Source organism: Balaenoptera borealis, assembly GCF_965194805.1.
Source record: "Balaenoptera borealis genome assembly, chromosome: 18".
In the NCBI taxonomy this organism is placed as follows: Eukaryota; Metazoa; Chordata; class Mammalia; order Artiodactyla; family Balaenopteridae; genus Balaenoptera; species Balaenoptera borealis.
The window spans coordinates 23,691,666-23,706,225 of NC_138877.1; the positions used below are offsets into that span (position 1 = coordinate 23,691,666).

Below are 14,560 nucleotides of genomic sequence, written 5' to 3' on the forward strand. Positions count from 1 at the left end.
TCATTTAACCCAATATATACAAAATATAATTTTGACATGTGAGCAATATAAAAGTTATTAACAAGATATTTATATCTTTTCATTGTTTCAAAATACAGTATATTTTATACTTAGAACACATCTCAATTCAGATGAGCCACATCAAGTGCTTACTAACAACAAGTAAGCACTAGTGGCTGTGGCATTGAATAGCACAGGTCTAGATACAATGTTTTAAATCCTGCATTATTTAAACATTCTTTTTAAAATCAACAAGTTCCTCTCTATCATTCTCAGATGGTAAGAGTTTGTCTAAGAAACAACACAGCATTTTTTTCCCCGCCTCAGTCATTAGAAATGGAGGTTTCTTTGGAGCAGTCTTTAGGCCTTTAGTGCTTCTGGAAAGAAGGTCTTTGCAAATGCTCCCTCCTTTCCCTCCAATCTCTGGAGCCAGGCTGAAACGGGGCCTTGGAAGGATCTCTTGAACCAGGAGTCCATGCAGCAGTTTTGGCTGCATCTTGAGGAACTGCAGGTTTTCTGACTCTTCTCCTCGGGTTCAGAATATGAATTCTTTTTTTTTTAATTGGTTACTTATTGCATCTTGTGCTTATACGAAAGAGGCCAGAATTTGAATTCTTAAACAAATCTTATTCCCTCCCAGACCTGGGAAGATCCAAACCACAGCAGCCATTAAACAAATGGGAAGGGAGGAGACAACTTTTTCCATTTGGGGCCCACTCACGTTCCAATGCAATCAAGCAGATCATTTATTCTGCTTGGAATTGGTTTGGAATGAAACAGAGAGGAAAGAAACACATATTGCATAAGCTTATGGTAACCACAAATTGGGCAAGACAAGTATTAACAATACTTGAAACAAATGAAAAAGTTTGAATTTATTTCCTTTCTCTGCCAAATCTAATACAATGTCCTGCGTTGGGTGGGAGGGTGACAAGATGACTTCTCTCAAATCCATTTTAAGTCTGTTATTCTCTAGTTTCTAAAATAATTATGTAGACAACAGGTTTTTTTGGTTTTTTGTTTTGGTTTGTGTGATAAAAACACATACCATGAACTTTACTATTTTTAAGTGTACAGTTCAGTAGTTTTGAGTATATTTACATCGTTATGAAACACATCTCCAGAACTTTTTCATCTTGTAAATCTGAAACTCTATACACATTAAACAGCAACTCCCTTTTCCCCTCTCCTCCCAGCCCCTACTAACCACCATTCTACTTTCTAAGAGTTTGACTACTTTAGACATCTCATATAAATGGAATTGAACAGTATTTGTCTTCTTGTGACTGATTTATTTCACTTAGCATAATGTCCTCAAGGTTCATTCTTGTTGTGTGAACATTTTTTAATAAGATTTTTTTAAAGTTTAGTCTCCCAAATTCATCACAAAAAACAAATTTGATTTTTTCCACCAGACTTTAAATGAGTAACAATTATATTCTCTGTGCCATACACATGAAGCCTATCTTCCTGTTGGGGAGCTAGAAAGCTGGGATCTTCAGTCTCAGGTTAGCAGAGCCATGGATGGGACTTCCTTGAGACTCACTCTAGTAAGCTTTAGAGAACATGCCGGGGAATGTACAGTCTTATGTCCAATTTAAATTCTACCCATGCTCCTCAGCCAGGCACTTCATTACTCCATGTTTCTCAGTCTCCTAGGTGATGAGTCAGGTCCACAAACCATGGAGAATATAGGTAAAAGTAAGCATAGAATATGTGTGCAGCCTTGAGTGAAGTGGAGATCAATTGATAAGCTCAATATGTCACGCTCAGTGATTTGGGTGAGACACAGGCTGGCGATAGAGAGGGTGGCCCATAACAAAGAATCCCGCATCATCAGAATCTGTCCCCACCCTCTTTCTTTCCCATTCCCAACACTTTTGACTTCTCCAGAGCAGCAGGGAATTCAGCCCTGCCATGTGTATCTTAGGTCAGAGAGAAAAAGTATAGAGCTCCAATGTGTGATTCCCAGTCTGAAAGGAACCAAGTGTCTTCTGATAAACAACACTTGAGTTTTTTTTTTTTTTTTTTTTTTACGAAGGCACTAAACTGACCTTCTTTTGAAATGGGCTAGACAGGGTAAATAGGAGAGATCTTGTTTTCCCTTCATCCTGGAAAAATAACATTTCTCTCTTTCCAGCTCAGTACAGTTGACTGAATTGGAAAGGAATCTATTTTCTCTGGAAAGATTTATTTGCCCAACAGTTGTGTTTTTGTATATGTGTGTGTGTTGGCAAGAGGTGATACATTTTCCAGAACAAGGGTCGTCTTGTTCACAGTTTAAAGGGGCCCAGAAGTTGACTAAGGAATTGAATGTTAAGGAAAGCTTTTTCAGCTTTCATTAATGCCATGTACAGACTCCAAAGAATCTCAGGTTGGTCTGGGCATTAGGATGGGGGGGAGAGTTTGCTGGGGCATGGCTCTGGGCTACCACCCCACTCATTCCAGAACAGATAAAAACATTTCCACTTTCCTCACCTCAATCTCAAGACATGTGACAATCAGGGTCTGTTAGGAAGCATCTGTGTTTCTATTTCTCAAATAGAGAAACTGTTTCCAAAAAAGTTAAGCAGGTTTTGACTAAAGCCATGTGGAAAAGCAAAGAGTAGCATTACCTCCTCTCCCCACAGCCAGACTTCTTTTCCCACCTGGGAACACATGTTTTAGATCAAGCAAAGATGTAAATTCCTTTCTGGCCAAATTAGAGAGAAGACTTAAAGGGATTATTAAGGTGCCCCTGTCTCCTGTCTCCTCCTCTACTTAGCTTCCACAAAGGACTGGCATCACATTGGAAATTTTAGAGCAAATATTTTCTGCTTTACAGAGAATTGTTTTCACCGCTTTTAGTTTTCTTGTATTGTGTGCTAGGCATTAATACAATATAAAATAAAATTGGATACTTTGGGATATTTTCTTGAGAACATTTCTTTGAAGGTGAATGACCTACTTCTTGTCAATTCAAAAAAGTTGACTATTATGTACATAACACATATAATTAAATATATATAATACTGGGTTGGCCAAGAAGTTCTTTCAGGTTTTTCCGTAACATCTTTCGGAAAACCCGAACGAACTTCTCAGCCAACCCAATGTATATATTCTAACACCAGAACTGCAATATATCTTAAGCTGAAGATTTTTTCCCCTGATTTTTTTGTTCCCAAGTCACTGCTTGCTGAGCTCAACTGACAGCTCAGCTGGATTTTGCACAAGTGACTCTTCACTCAGCTGGTCTTTGCCTTGCCAGGTGTGGCTGGCCAATGTAAAGGAAAGGAAAGGTGTTTTTCCTTTTAGCACGGATGTTAAAACTTTTACCATATTTTCCATTGCCCAGTGTCTGTTTTCAAGGAAGCACGGATCTGCAGAAAACAGAGGAGGCTGAGATTTCCCATTTGTAGATGTTGGCTCCCAGTCTCTTAGTGCATTTAATTTAGCAAAGTCCAGGTAATTAAATGAGGGGAAAATAGAATTTTTCTTTGATGGCAAAATGGTTTCCATGAAGAGAAACTGGCTGATGGTGTTGACTCTGAAGTGTTGCTGGAAGACTTCACAGCTGCCACACACCCTCCTTCAGAGCCCAGACTGTCCACACTCCCAGGGGTTGACTCTCCTGGCGCTCAACAGCTTTCTGCTTAGGAAGTGTATACCTTCTCGAGACATTTTTGACTTTTGTGTGCCAAAGTCCATGTATTTGGCGTAATTGGAAATTTTACTAATTCATATTGTGTTCTTTATCACCCTGGTTTGAAGATAGCTGGGACTAAATCTGGGCGAAATGGGTTTCCCACTTGCTCTCAAGTTACCTAGTACAGCAGCTCTAGAAAAATCAGATGTCATCTTTGGGAAAGACCCCAAAAGCTTTCCAGGGCAGGATCCAGGCTTTTCTTCTTAGTCTATTCTCCAAATATCTACCCCATCCTTGGTGTTAAATAAATATTAATTGGAAATGCTGACCATGAGGTAAAAGACATAGAGGAGGGGAGAGAAAAATGGTAGCTTGCTGCCCATGAGCAAAGGATAAAACAGGGGTGATCATCCAGTAGACCCGGACCTGATTCTCAGTCTCCAACTTATTTTTGTAGGGCTCTCAGTTAACTGAAGCTTCCGGGTCTTTCTCTGCCATAATCCCTTCTCTGATTCGCCCCTGGTGGTGCCCCCTAAACTCTGCTCATTCGTCCTTCCATCAGCACCTTTCTTTCCCACCCCGTGGTGCAAAGAGCCCTCCATGGTGACACTTCTCTTGCCTCAGTTCCAATCTCTTCCCCTCCAGCCAATCGCCTCTGGAGTGGGAGAAAATTAAAAACAGCTTCTTCGCAAAGAAGCAGTCTCTGGGATGGAATATTATGTCAGGCTGGATGGATCCCACACTCTGGGCTTCTGCACATAGGACAAGAGGCAGAAGAAGGGGATTTGAGGTGAGATGTTAGCACTTGCCACCTCATTGTCAAGGTTGGTTGTTCACAGAGATGCATTCCTCACTAAGGTTGTGGACAAGCTTAATGGAACAGAATGGGAATAGACTATCTTAGCACCTGGCCTCAGAATTTCTCCTACCTTGATGAGCCAGCCTGATGTGAAGAGTTGAGCAGAAAAGTTCAGCCCCAGGTGAGTTATGGAAAGAAAAGAGAACAAGGAGAAGGCTGAATTCTGTATTAAAAAAATGAAAGTATAATATTTTTTATTAGTGAGGGTGGAGGTAAGAGGTAGGGGAGAATATTGTGGTAGTCAGTCTCAGTTGATGGAAAAAAATATTTATATCACATAAATATTAATTGTTTTATTTGTTTGCATGGGTATGATGTAAACCCCTCTATTTATCTAAGTCTTCAGTAAAAGAGCATAAAGTACTTATAAATTATATCAAATACATATAAGACAATGTGTGTGTGTGTGTGTGTGTGTGTGTGTGTGAAAATCAAGGGACTATTCTGGATTTTCTACATCCACACCCCCTTGTTAGAGAAAGCCCCAAGGGCACAATGAGATGATGTACACATAGATACACAGAGTCAGTGTTTCAATGGGAGGAACTGGAACTTGACCAGCAATATCAAAAAGCATACCTTCCTTCTGCATCCAGAATCCAGGAGGCAAAAGGGGTGTAAGGCCCCTCAGATGGGAATGTGAGGCGATTCATTTGAGACTCAAAGGGCAGATTTTGTTTTTTTCTGAAGCCTTGGTTAAATTAAGAGCACATTTATCAAGTATGGGGAGAGGGCTGGGCAGCTATTTACTGGCTTGATTTAGTTCTACTAGTGTTACCTGGAAAAAGAGATCAAACCAAAAGAAATTTAAACGTCTATCCAGCATTTTGACTCTATTTTTAATAGAGATCCTCACCTTCCTTCATGAAAACTTATGGATCACAGACATGAAATCACCAGAAATGTTAAAGTCATGAACCCAAATGTGGCAAGAGCCATAGAGCATATGAATCCAAACCCTGGTACCAATGATCTGGACTTGACCATGCTCACTTGTAAGTGACCTTATGTGAGTTCCTTAACCTCCTTGTGCCTCAGTTTCCTCTTCTATAAAATGGGGATAATCATAGTTCCTAACTCATAAGGTCCTTGAGAACATTGAGTTAGTGCAGAAAGCACTTAGAAGAGTTCTGGCACATTCAGAACCTGAATTATTGTCATCTTGCTTTATCACAGGAAGTCGGGAAGAGGATTATGCTAGGAAATTTATGTACCTATCTCAATCCTCCCAACAATTAATTTTCATAACAATGGGACATTATTAAAACTATTGTCTCAGCTGAAGACTTGAGACCAAGGAAGAGAAGTAAATTTGCTAAGGTCACACAACTGGTTAGAAGCATGTCTTTGTGGGTCGTTTGTTACACAAATTTACACAGCAAAATTATAATGACTGATTATAGCTCACACAGCGAATAGTACAATATCTTATATAGTATTTATAGAAATGGAAAACCAAATAGGAAATAGCTATGTTAAGTGCATTAGGCTAGCCACACACCATTTTAAATGGGAAAGTGTGAAATGAAACCATTACAGTTAATCTCTAAGCAGAAAGTCCACGGGATCAGTAGTGGGGCTGAGCTAGCATGTCTGCAGAAGTCTTAATTTCTCAATGTCTGGTCTGCAATTGCTTAAATTTTTTTATTTTTTATTTTTATTTATTTTTTTTTATAGCTACTTAATTTATTTATTTATTTATTTTTGGCTGTGTTGGGTCTTCGGTTCGTGCGAGGGCTTTCTCTAGTTACGGCAAGTGGGGGCCCCTCTTCCTCGCGGTGCGGGGACCGCTCTTCATCGCGGTGCGCGGGCCTTTCACTATCGCGGCCCCTCCCGTTGCGGGGCACAGGCTCCAGACGCGCAGGCTCAGTAGTTGTGGCTCACGGGCCCAGCTGCTCCGTGGCATGTGGGATCCTCCCAGACCAGGGCTCGAACCCGTGTCCCCTGCATTAGCAGGCAGATTCTCAACCACTGCGCCACCAGGGAAGCCCCTTAAATTTTTTAAAATAGTATTAAAAGTAGATTTAGCTAACATCTCAAATATTAAATATATTCATATTAGTTGAAAGAGAAACAATTTTCCTCCTCAAAGCTATGTCTAAAGTAAAAGTCCCTTTTTCTCAGTTTGGGCGAGCCTGGGTTACTGGAGGTGAGCTTTCACGTCCCCCTTGTGGCTTAGAACCTGATATTGATCCCACTTCTGGGGGGTGGGCTGAGAGGTCGGAGAGAATCCTTCCTTGTTGAGCTCCTATTGTCAGTGCCATGCTAGACACTTGGCATCCATCATCCCTTTAATCCCCACCACCATCTTCTGAGGGTGGTACTCTCATCCTCTTTTTGGAGGAAGCAGGCACAGAGAGCTTATTTCTTACTTGTTCACTAAACACTCTGACAGTATTCAGAGAAATTCACAGGCTCTAATCTCTTAAACCAGTGCTTATCTCACTTTTCCTGTGTGAAATAAATGGCGTGTTTTGTTCTAATGAATGACGCGCTCCCAAGGGTATACTCAGGGCTGTGATAAATTTGCTACATCTACACTCTTTTCTCTTTCACTTCAGAAGGCCTATCAGAATGCAAGTGAATACTCTGGTTATTAGAACCATAACTTTGAATCCATACTCATTTATATAAAATAGGACATCATTTGCTAACTTCAGCATTGCCACCATTATTTGCAATGAACTATACGCAAGATACAAAAGAAGTGATACTATGATGTTTAAAATCAAAATGAAGCAGGCATGGTGGGTATATATGTCAACACATTTCCAAAGGAACAATTCTGCATTTTCCTCTCTTTTTAATCCTTTCTTTTTTATGAGGATCTCTTCTGTGTTCTATTTCCATCTATAGAGCTAACTTACCTAGAGTTATCCAGATTTAGCAGCTCAGGGCCATTTTAGTGCCTCCTCATACTTCACTATTTCTCTCACATCTGTTCTCTTTTCTCCATCCTTAGTTCAGGTCATCATTATCTTACTTCTGGGCCATTGTCTGTTCACTTGTTTCCCTGCCTCTTTCCTCTTTCCCCTATATTCTTTTTATTTCATTGCTGCCAGATAAGTCTCCCCAAAATGCAGTTTAAATCCTTTTAAATCATTTTATTGTAACGAAACCCTAAATAGCTACCCAGATCCAGTGTAAACCTCAATACATAAGGCAAATGCTAACAGCCATAAAAGGGGAAATCGACGCAAACTCCTCCCCTTAGCCCCTAATAAACTTTGCCTTATGATCCCAACAAGTTTTCCAATCTTACCTTCTACTCCCTGTACGCTGTGCCCCAGCCAAAGTATAATAGATAACTGGTGTCTGTGTTTCTCTTTGCTCATCCATTCCTCACTCTATTAAAATGCTAGCCGTCCTTCTAGATTCTATTCATCCTTCTCCAAAAAGTATCTCTAGATTCTCTCAATCCGATGTAATCATTCTTCCTTTGAACTCTTCTGTCATAAAATGAGCAGACATTTCTGTATATTATTATCTCTAATTCTCTGGTCTCTTGCCCCTCTCCTTCCCCAACTACACACACACACACACACACAAGCACACACACACACACACACACACACAGTTGGGACTTTGTATTCCCTGTAGTTCCAGTATGGTCTTTCTCATGAAGTGGTATCTGCAATCATAATGTTGTTAAGAAGAAGGAGGAGGGGGACGAAGAGCGGAAGAGATGAAGATGAGGAAGGGGAGGAGAAAAAGATGGTGGAGAGCTTTTTTGCTTCTCCAATCATCATGGTTAAACAGCTCTAATTGTTGGGAAGTTTTTCCCTATATTCATCTGAAATCTTTGAAAAATTCAGTTCCATAAATATTTATTGAGTGACTACTATGTACAAATTATACCATTTTAGGCACAAAGCACATTCACGGATCCAAATACAGCCCATATGCCTGCCCTGCCCATGACCCACCATCAGGGACCTTCTTCTCACATATTGAGGAGGGAAAAGGCTGCTTCTGAGTCCACCCACTCTTAGCAGCTTCTCTAAGATCTGAGGCCCTGCTCTCCCGGTTAATTTCTTTGAAAGTATCTTTGTCCGCTCATCTCAGCGCTATAATATATATGGGGGGGGGGATGTGCCTACAGGCTTGCTGAGGGATTTATTGGATTTACTATCATTATGTATAGCAAACCCCTGGGGGTCAGAGGCAGAAAGATTTGTTCTTCCATTTACACAGAAAAATGGATCTAAGCCTCATGATTAAATCTTCAAATATGTGAAGATAAATATCCTAGTTCCCATTAATCTTCTTTGGAAAGATTTATTTACTTTGGAAACTAAGAGTGGAGGGATAGGTAAATATTCTTAGTATAAATACCGGGAGATGAGTTTAAAAGGGATTTTGGTAATTTGGTTTAAAAGGGATATATTTAGAAAGAGGAGTCATTTATTTAGGATTTATTTTTACATTACAGGGATGGGGAACGTTCTATAAGTTGGACTATATGATTGTATCAGTCCTTGGAGGCACTCCTACATAGCTGGCAGAGAAGTAGACATAACTTTGCTCTCATAGGTTCACTATGTGAATTAGACTTTGTTGTAGGTAGTTGCTAAGCAATGCAGGATCTGATTTGACACTTGGACCAGCCAGATCCACCAGTGTCTCCCTTTCCATCGCTGCTGCCACTACCCTCATTGTCTCTTTCCTGGACCACGCAATGACCTCCAGCCAGGATCCTTGTCTCCAGTTGCTCCTCTCTCCAAACCATCCCGCATGACCCAGTGAGGGCGATCTTGCTAAAGTGCAGCTCTAATCATATCCCTGGCCCAGCAGTCCTGTTTTCTTAAATCTTACCTAGAGGGATGGGATAGGGAGAGTGGGAGGGAGGGAAACACAAGAGGGAGGAGATATGAGGATACATGTATATGTATAGCTCATTCACTTTGTTATACAGCAGAAACTAACACACCATTGTAAAGCAATTATACTCTAATAAGGATGTTAAAAAATAAAATAAAATACAGTAAAATACACCATCATTAAAAAAAAAAAAAACAACTTCAATGCCTCCTCCCACCTCATCCCTGGAGGGGTTCCTAAGCTCCATATAGAGTTGACCACCCTCACTTTTTACCTATTATTTCTGATACAGCTTTCAATCATAGTACTTATGACACTTTACTTCTTTAGATCACTCTCCTACTTCTAAGACTATAATTTACTTTTGCATCCCCAACACCTACCATAGTGCCTAGCACCCAGTGAGTGTCTAATATCTTGTCCTCGAATGAATACAGGCATACCTCGTTTTATTACACTTTGCAGATGTTGTGTTTTTTACAAATTGAAGGTTTGTGGCAATCCTGCATTGAACAAGTCTATCGGCGGCATTTTTCCAATGGCATTTGCTCACTTTGTGTCTCTGTGTCACATTTTGGTAATTCTTGCAATAGTTCAAACTTTTTCATTATTGTATATTTATTATGGTGATCTGTGATCAGTGATCCTTGATGTTACTATTGCAAAAATGTTATGACTCACTGAAGGGTCAGATGACAGCTAGCATTTTTCAGCAATAAAGTATATTTTAATTGAGGTACGTACGTTGTTTTTTGAGACATAATGCTACTGCACACTTAACAGACTACACTGTAATATAAACATAACTTTTATATGCACTGGGAAACCAAAAATTTTGTGAAACTCACTTTATTGCAATATTTGCTCCTTTGGGTGGTCTAGAAATGAACCTACAATATCTCCAACGTCTGCCTGTGTAGGATAAAATCCAGTCTCCTTGGTACAGCACTCCAGGCCTTCCATAGTCTTAGCCTGCCCCATTTCTCCAGTGTGCCTTTCCATGGCCCCTGTTCCTTTACAAATCAAAAAGCAAACCTTTCCCCTAACAAGGCTTGAATTTTCCCACTTTGATAGGGGAATTCTGTCACTCTGGAACTACCCAAACCCCTGGGCCAGTGGTCTGGCTGTTTGCCCAGCGTGCCTCACAGACACTGTATGTGGGTCCTATTATAAACAAAGTTAGGGGGCACTGACCTAGTCAAATTAGGGCAAAACCACAAACATGGGTGCACGCACACTGCAATGGGAAATGGCTCTGTTTGGATTTGGCATCCTATCTGTGGGCACAACAGGAAGAGCAGGAACGTGGAGTCAGAAGCTGCATCCCAAACCCATCCCTTACAGCTGTGTGGCTTTGAATAAATCATCTGAACTTTCTGGGCTTCTGTTTCCTCCAGGATTTTTTTTCCTTCAGGGATTTTCTTTTTTTTTTTTTTTTAACCTGGCTTCATTTGGTGTCAGGGGAAGACTCGGTTTGAGGTTTCTAGCCCCTTGCCCCACTTCGGTCAGGGCAGCTCCCCTTGGTCTGTTTTATATGCTGGGGGAGCAGGTAGACCTCCCTGGGAGAAAGCACTATACAGCGTCTGAAAGCCATTGGACTAAGTGTTGCCCACATGCCCTTTCAGTGCTCACATCCCTGAAGTCTATGGAAACCTATTTCCATTGCTCTGTTGAAAGTAAGTAAACTAATACACTTTAGGCCACAATTTTTGCGTTCTTAAAATAGATCATTTTGCTGGTTAGTCACTTTTTATCATTTGGTTTTCTGAGAAAGTAGGGCCTCTGGGTGTGGTAAAAGCTTTAATGACCTGGGTGTTAAGCCCACCAAGTTGAAGGCAAAAACTATGACTCCTTTTGGAAGAGGAATGTGAACATCTTTTAAGGGCATCAAATGCCATAGATTTCATCTTTAGGTGAAAGATGAAAACAAAAAAGTGGGCTTTATTCTCCCAGTCTCAATTAAATATTATAGGATTGTGAGCTAATTTAAATATTATAGGATTGTGAGCTAATTTAAATATTATAGGATTGTGAGCTGCAGCACAACCTGTAGGTCGTGTGCTGTTCATTTATTAATTCAACAAAGAATTGCTTATGGTAACCCATACCACTGTTTGTGCCCAAACAGTCCAGGTTAGACTTTTTGTGCATTAGGTGACTTCTAATAATTATTTGAAACACTCCCTTTCATTTTGAATATCAAGTGCCTTCTCTCTGCCAGCAGTCTGCCCCTTCTGGGTTGGGTTGGTATAGATGCACAAATGACTCTGCTCATTCAAAAAAGAGAACTGAGTCAAAACAACCTTCTGAAATCTCTGTTTCTGAACCTGGTGAGTAGTCAATAAAGGATGGTGGAGCCTGAATGAATTACAGGATTCAGAATCAAGCCCTCTAGCTAAGCTCTGATTCTTTCTCAGACAAAATTTTAATTTAATTTTTAGACAGTTTTAAATTCATGCTTTCTCCTCTATGTTTTTGTGGCTTATAACGGTTTGGTTTTCCATATCAGGATTTTTCTCATTGGCGTGGGCATTAATCCAGATATTGACCACAACAGAATTCTGCTTGCTGAGTCAGAAACCAGTCCTTGGGGTGAGAATTCACTTGCTGAATGAAGATACCTTTTAGGTGCAAGGCATCTCCTTCACCATTCACAAGCATGATTTGTTCACTCGTTTCCACACACTGGCTTCTGTCTCCATCCACAGAGCTGGAAAAAGGGGTCTTGATTATATAAAGACATCATAAGCTGAATCTGTCCCTGCAAGGCCTCCTCCCTTGCCATGGGAAGGACTCCCAGATGCACTCTGTGCTGTGTAAATACACCTTTTCATCACCTGGCACACCTCCTCCATTTACAGCCTGAGAATTCCCTTCCCTTATTCTGACCTAGTAATGCTTCTTGCTTCATTTAAAAGCATGATTGGGCTTCTGGGATCTTCTCCCTATTAATGCTGCCTCATGCCATAGCATGGTAAGGTCCTGTTTAAACACAAGCTTGTCCAAAGCCTTCACTGACCCCCACTGTGGAAATAAGCTCTCCTTCCTCTTAGCTCCTGATGTTTCTCCATAACCTTTCTACTTGCATGTATCACTTTTTAAAGTGATAAGGGATCTTCAAATCCCCAACAGGCTGGGACCATGTGAGATGATTGAGGCATTGGCCTCAGATGCAAAATTTAAGGGGGCCCCCCCAAAACCCAGTCACAATAAATAACATCATAACATGACAGTTTAAAAAATAAAAATTAGTGCAAAAAAATCCATGATGAACAAAATATCAAATTTTTCAATGAAGACTGGATCAGTATTTTTCCTTTTATTTTCTCTTTTTTTTTCTTTCAGATTTTCCCTTTTGCCTCAGGCTCCAGTATGGCCCAGCAGTGTTAATGATTATGTCTTTTTTGGAAATTTTAATATGTCATTTATCATAGATTTTTGCATTAATTTTGATTTTTTTAAAAAAATTGCATTCATGTGTTATTTATCTTGATTTCTGAGTTTTTTGGCATCACTAAATGTTGTGCTTCAGGCCAGTGCCTCACTTGCCTTTCCCTGGGTCCTGGCTCTGATCACCATAGCAACTAGCACAGACCTTTGCCCACTGATAGGCACTCAATTAATACTTCAGGAATGAATGAATGAATACTAGCAGAGATATTTTAGGTACTCTTTTCTTTTCTTTTTTTTTCTAAAGACAAAATGATACCCTACCCACAATCCGGTATCTACCATGACATTTAGACAGACAGTGACACAGATATGTCGTCATGGTCTCAAGTGGCTGCATGTTGTGGCCGTCACCATTGCTCTTACCAGTTAACATAACTGATCCTGGGCCTCTTTCACTGTCACAGAGTATCCCCTTGTAGTCTTGCTTTATTTCATAAACAAACAATTCTCAAGAAGCTAAATAGCCACGGAGGTGTAGAATTATCTTTCACCTTCTTCTAGTAAATTGTTAACCACTAACAACAAAATAACCCCTTTGCAAGTCCAGAATAATGGGGGAAGGGGTTCTGTTGATGGGTTTCCGCAGGAGCCTCAGTGGTTCCACGGAGAGGAAGAAGGCAAAGGGCTGGAAGATCAAACATGATGGAATGGGGTCCGCCCCTCAAACTACTACCCGGCTTGACAGAAAGTAAAATGTTGTTTCATTACAACAGCACAGACACATAGGAGAGGTTCGCATTTCTCAGGGGAAAAAGACACAGATCATGTACGTGCTGAGTCTGAGCTTCACATATGCTCTGAAGCTGATTCCTCAGTGTATTTATCAACATCTATCTTTAAAATACAAAAGTGACCATTCACAGAATCCTCTCCCAAAATCATCTCTAGAAAGTTGAGCCTGTAATGACAAAATTATTTCTCTGCCCTGGTAGATGACCCATGATTATAATGTTTTTGATTTAGTCACAGGAATTCTGTTCAGCAAACAATGCTGTTAAAGTGTTTTCTCTGGGCTCTGCCCATATAGTAGCCACTGTCCTGAAGTGGGGAAAATAAATTTTATTCTGTTACAGTTAGTATGATTTACACTTTTTGTCTTGTCGTCAAATGATCATTAGCCTTTGTCTATCCTCACTCCTCCTAACCTTAAGTTGTCCAACTGTAAAAAAGTTAACTAAATTAACTTAAAAAAAACGTTTCTTAGGGGCTTCCCTGGTGGCACAGTGGTTGAGAATCTGCCTGCCAATGCAGGGGACACGGGTTCGAGCCCTGGTCTGGGAAGATCCCACATGCCACGGAGCAACTAGGCCCGTGAGCCACAATTACTGAGCCTGCGCGTCTGGAGCCTGTGCTCCGCAACAAGAGAGGCCACAATAGTGAGAGGCCCGCGCACCGCGATGAAGAGTGGCCCCCGCTTGCCACAACTAGAGAAAGCCCTCACACAGAAACGAAGACCCAACACAGCCAAAAATAAATAAATAAATAAATAAATAAATAAATAAATAAATAAATAAATAAAACCCAAAAGTAAAAAAAAAAGTTTCTTAGCGACTACCTCTTTGTTTCACTGACAGTCTTCAAGTCACTTATTTTCCCATTTTGTTCTTTGCTGTTTCATTGCAAAGTGACTGAAACTTCACTTCTAGTATACCTCTGGGAATCTGGGGATCTGAGACCCAGCGATGTGCTCATTTTAACAAATTATCTTACAGGGAGAATGTTTAGACACTTCCTGGAATATTAAGGAGCCTCCCTAATACATTAGGTTAAGATTCCACTTTTCATGAGGGCCTGCTCTGTGC

The 14,560-nt window shown here is 40.5% G+C and overlaps 1 protein-coding gene across 1 annotated transcript in view; it reads left to right on the forward strand.

Annotated features, from left to right (window-relative positions):
- LOC309615689 (uncharacterized protein) overlaps positions 1 to 14,560 on the forward strand; it is a 162,105-nt gene that overhangs the window by 16,453 nt on the left and 131,092 nt on the right. The gene's annotated exons all lie outside the window — the stretch shown is intronic.